Here is a 5,816-nt window from a genome sequence, read left to right on the forward strand (position 1 = left end):
GTTCTCCTTGCTCCCCATCCTCTCCAACATAAGCTGTATTCAGTGTTTTTGATCTTAGCCATTCTGACAGATGTAAGATGGTATCTGAGTCATTTTGATTTTCATTTCTCTGATGACTAAGGATGTTGAGCAATTCCTTAAATGTCTTTCAGCCATTTGAGATTCATCTGTTGAGAATTCTGTTTAGCTCTGTAGCCTACTTTTTAATTGGATTGTTCAGTATTTTGATGTCTAGTTTCTTGAATTCTTTATATACTTTGGAGATCATCCCTCTGTCAGATGTGTGGTTGGTGAAAGTTTTTTTCCCATTCTGTAGGCTGTCGTTTTGTCTTATTGACCATGACCTTTACCCTATAAAAGCTTCTCAGTTTCAGGAGGTCCCATTCATTAGTTTTTGATCTCAGAAAAATATGGAACACTTCATGGATATGCGTGTCATCCTTGTGCAGGGGCAATGTTAATCTTCTCTGTATCATTCCAGTTTTAGTGTATGTGCTGCTGAAGCAAGCACCAAAATAAACTTTTCAAATGCATGTCACCTAATTGTGCTAAATCTTCACAGACAACTCATAGGTGTCCCACACTAATATTCTGCCTAAACAAGAGCAAGTATATCTACTCTAGAAGTGTACTTAATAATGAGGAAAACTTAAATAAATATAGATTTACCTTGGAAAGCATTAAATGCCATATTAATTTTGTAATTAAATACAAAGCCTCAGAGTAACACTCCTATAAAATTAAACACTGAGCTTTGAGGCTGGACACTTCTTTGCAGTACGCAATTCTCTTCACAACTGTACGACATACATGACTATGTCTCAGGATGCCTCAATACTTGAATTCCTATTTCTAATGGACCATAATTTCATACTGCAATGTAATCATGTTTTTTTCATACTTCTTTGATGTACTTACACTCCTTTGTCTAGAACACTATTTCCCAACTTCTTTGAATTGTTTCTTCCTGCTTACTATTAAAGTCTACCAACTCATGAAAGTGACATTCAAATTACTTTCTCTGTACCTGAAAGATCACTAATAAATCAATTATAGTGATTTTTTTATTTTATCAGGCTTATTTATATATTTGTTGCTTTCTACTTATGACAGCCTTGAAGTAAAAAGACATACATTACTAACAATTTGCTTCTCTAGTGTTTTATAATATGCTCACAAATCAAATACTTTGACATGTTCCCTCCAAGAGTAAGCTGAGATTGAATATGGCTATATGTATGACTCTCTTCTAACAAATGGAATGTAACCAAAATAACAACTGCAACTTGTAAGTTTGAGACATAAATAACAAAAATGTTGTGACCTGGAAGTGGTCTCAATACTAGTTCCCTATGAAGAAAGTGAAAAATCTGGGATCCATTTTGGAACTGAGTTGTAGCTATAAACTATTTTGACCAGAAATAAAATGAAGATGTTAAAAGCCTTGAAGAAACCCTATGTAAAATGTGGTTATGGTGTTTGGGAGTAGAAAACAGACATCAGAATTCTACTAGAAACTGCAAAGAAGGGAATCTTCCATGTATTATCGAAAAGTTTAGCAGCAATTATAAATCAAAACAATGTTAGGGAGTAGAAAATGTACCCAACTAGCTTGGATATGCAGCTCTGGAGCTTTTCAAATCAAATATTGAAGAAGCCACTTGGATTCTTCTTACAATGTTACAAGAGAAAGATAAAGTACTCTTGAAGCACTCAATTGCTCTGAACTTATTAATGTTTGCAGATGGAAACAGCATCAAGAAACATCCTCTGAAAAGAGAAGCAAGATCAGGGTTGTAGAGTCCTTTATAAGACAAAGGGACTTCTTATTTCCAGGGAGCACCTCACTACATCTCTACATCAAAGTCTGGAGTGATTGGGAAATTTTTAGGAAGGAGTCCTTGGCAACAGTTAACAAGGAAAATGTTCTAGACACATCAAACAGATTTGTTGGTGGGACTTTTGGCACAATAAGGCCAACAGGATAGCCACCAAATTCTAAAATATTTATATTTGCAGAAGCAATCCCAGCTTGATCTGAAAGAGTCTGTGTAAATAGCCTGCGTTTTTGCCAGTGTAGTGTTTATTTTTATAAGTCTTGTTGGCTTTTGATAAGCTACCTATATACTTTAAGATCACATTGTATATTGTGATGCCTTGAGGAAATCTTGAGGAACAGATTTACCTATTAAGAACTGGTAAGTGACTGGAGCCTCTTGTCAAGGGATTTGTGATGAAAATAACTTGAGTACAGCAGCTAGACCAGGTATATCTGACAGTGGTGACCTATCTTCAGCCGATAGCTCCACACAGCCTATGAGACATAATGAGATAATTCCAGAAAATCTATTTGATGGTCAAAGGGATTTATTTGGGGTTTAACTCACAACAAAAATAAAGGAGTTGGTTGCTGAATCCTGGGTGGGGCATGGTCCAATGAGGTCCTCAGGAGAGCTCTGCCTTGACCTGCAGTACCAGCATCCAAGACCACGAGGAGGCAAAGAGAACACGTACCTCATCCCATGTCTTAAGGGGTCCTTGTCAGGGCCACGCCCCAGGTGGCGGCAGGTACCTACCAGTTACCTGCTGCCTCCCTAGGGGCAGTGCTTCAATGTAAGGCACAGACAACCACCCCTACAGACACACTCAGTTTTTAAACCCTTACGAAGTTATTGAATTTGTCAGATGGACTTAATAAAAAATATTAATTGGATTATGCCATTAAGTTTTGGTTAATTTATTATACAAGAAGAGAGAAAAAAGTACAATTGTTCTCTACCAAACACATTATTTGGCACATTGTTGTGATTTGCTAATGCTTGTTGGAAGAAAAAAAAGTGAGATAGTTATTTGAAGGCAAAAAATAAAAGAAGATGAAGTCATAGAGAATAATATTTCAACTACTTTGAGACTTTGAAATAAATTTGATTTTATATTTTAAATGTGTAGGTTAGCAGTGACACATTGAAAAAAAATGCTACCCACTGACTAGCTTTTGTAGTTCTGCAAAGCCCTATGAGATCTGTATGGGAAAAGAAGCCCAAGATTGTACCTTCTTGTAGTGGACTCTGCTTGGCAAGATGGATCTACTGGTGCAATAGTGAAATGACTCCTCTGAGATGATAAACAGCTCTCTGACTCTCTGATTCCACTTAAAGCTGGCTCCACACGTAGAAATGTATGCTTGGTACTCCATGCTTGGTACTCTAGACTTGGTCAGGAGCCCGTAACTAGGTAGGTTATTGGCCCAAGGCTAAAACCTATTATTGTTGTCTGCTAAACAAATATGTTGTCAAACGTCCTTCTATGTACTTATTTATACCCATAGATTAAGGCAGCTCTCCACCTTTGTCATAGAAGCTTCCTTTTTTACAGTGGGCAGCAGTTAATGCAGAGACTCACAGTCAACGTGGTGAGAAGAAAGGACTCGTGTGCTTTGCCCTAAACACAGCATCTGTATCACCCTCTCCAAGGCTCAGAGAACATTAAGTAGATACAGCAAGAATTTACCAACCAGATCATGAGTGCTGAGAAAATACTTTTGGACATGACATGCCTATTGGACTCTAAAACCCAAGGCAGCTGTTGTTATTTGCACGAGGTCTGCACAGGATTATTGAATACTCGATCATGCATTGTGGAGGGGTTCACTAGGCCTCACCTCTTCCTGAGAGTCCATGGAAGTTAATGATTCCCGGGAGAAGGTGCATCAGTTTTCAGTGGTGCAGCCACTGTTCAGTTGCCCTTAGTCCAGCAAAAAACTCACAACCCATGCTTACAGTAATTAAACATTGAGTCTGGTGTTATCAAGAACATATCAAGCAAAGTGCTAGAGAGGCCCACAGAAATCCACAGAGATACCCCCATAACAGACTGCTGGCAATGGTCGAGAGACAGCCCGAACTGACCTACTCTGGTGATAGGATGGCCAAACACCCTAATTGTCGTGCTAGAAACCCCATCCAATGACTGAGGGAACTGGATGCAGAGATCCACAGCTAGGCCCCGGGTGGATCTCTGGGAGTTCAATTAGCGAGAAAGAGGAGGGTTTATATGAGCGAGAATTGTTGAGACCAAGGTTGGGTAAAGCACAAGGACAAATAGCCAAACAAATGGAAACACATGAACTATGAACCAATGGCTGAGGGATCCCCAACTGGATCAGGCCCTCTGAATGGGTGAGAGAGTCGATTGGCTTGATCTGTTTGGGAGGCATCCAGGCAGTGGGACCCGGTCCTGTGCTCATTGCATGAGTTGGCTGTTGGAAACCTGGGCCTCCAAACAGGGTCGCTTGGCTCGACTTGGGAGGAGGGGACTGGACCTGCCTGGACTGAGTCTACTAGGTTGATCTCAGTCCTCGGGGGAGGCATTGCCCTAGAGGAGGTGGGAATAGGGGGTAGGCTGGGGGGAAGGGGAGGGGGGCGGGAGGGGGGAGAACAAAGGAATCCGTGGCTGATATGTAGAACTGAATTCTATTGTAAAATAAAATTAAATTAAATTTATAAAAAAAACATATCAAATTACAAGTAGGGGGAGGGGGTAAGAAAAAGAATTACAGTGGGAGAGAGAAGAGTGAGATGGAGTAGTGGAGTAGTGAGGACTGAAAGTTACTGGAAATATATATATATATATATATATATATATATATATATATATATATGCATATATATTTATAAATATAGTTTATATATATATTAAATTCTCAATATTTAAAAAAATCATTGACATTAATTTTTATTGTTTTTCTACACCCTAGACAGACACTCCCTTATCATATTTACCAGAATTTCCAATATGAGATTATCATATTTTCAATCCACAGTTTACATATGAGGGAACATCCTTGAAACTGTGAAATAACTTTTCTTTCTATTTATTTATTTTTTAAGGAATTTTTAAATTCATTTTACATAACAATCACAGATCCCCCTCTTTTCCCTTCTTTTACGCTTCCAGGCTTTCCTCCCTAGCCCACCTACTAGCAATAGTGGAGAAGGTGCCTGAACTGGCTTATCCCAGTAATCAGATCAGTGAGTACCCTGTCTCATAGAGCCTTCATCCAGTAACTGGTAGAAGCAGATGCAGAGATCCACAGCCAAGCACCAGGCTGAGCTCTAGGAAGTCTAGTAGAAGAGAGAGAAGAGGGATTCTATGAGCAAGGGACATCAAGATCATGATGGGGAAACCTACAGAGACAATCAAACCAAACTAGTGGGAACTCATTAACTGTAGACCAACAGCTGTGGAGCCTGTATGGGACAGGACTAGGCCCTCTGCATAATTGAGACAGTTGTGTAATTTGATCTGCTTAAGGGTCCTCCTGACATTAGGATCAGAATCCATCCCTGGTACATGAGCTGGCTTTTTAGAGCCCACTACCTATAGTGAGATACCTTGCACAGCCTTAATGCAGAGGGAGGGGCTTGGACATGCCTCTATTGAATGTACCAGGCTCTGCAGACTCCCCATGGGAGACCTTTCCTTGTTCGAAGAAATAACTTTTCTTTATTCACTAATTAAGAAAGAGATAGAAGTGGCTTCATATTCTATGATTTTTTGGTTTCATTTCTTCTGACTTTGCTATAATATGGATGATGATAAGGATGCCACAACATAATTACTCAGCCTAGTGTTAAGAGTACAGCAAGAGACAGGCATTTTTATTTTCATACAAGTTATTCTATCAAATTATTTAATAATATTTTTAAATTATTAACAGAATAATTTGTGATGGTCTATGAACAGTTGTGTATGTCTATTTGTAAGTCAGAATTATCTGAAGCAATTGTTTAAAAATTGTGAGAAGTCCTGTACTA

At 39.0% G+C, this 5,816-nt stretch overlaps 1 non-coding gene across 1 annotated transcript; it reads right to left on the reverse strand.

Moving 5' to 3' along the window:
- Positions 1 to 404: 404 nt before the first annotated feature.
- On the reverse strand, positions 405 to 511 carry LOC131924838 (U6 spliceosomal RNA). The gene has a single exon (XR_009383092.1). It is a non-coding gene; the product is annotated as a U6 spliceosomal RNA (small nuclear RNA).
- Positions 512 to 5,816: the final 5,305 nt, after the last annotated feature.

Source organism: Peromyscus eremicus, chromosome 14, assembly GCF_949786415.1.
Source record: "Peromyscus eremicus chromosome 14, PerEre_H2_v1, whole genome shotgun sequence".
Taxonomy (NCBI): domain Eukaryota; kingdom Metazoa; phylum Chordata; class Mammalia; order Rodentia; family Cricetidae; genus Peromyscus; species Peromyscus eremicus.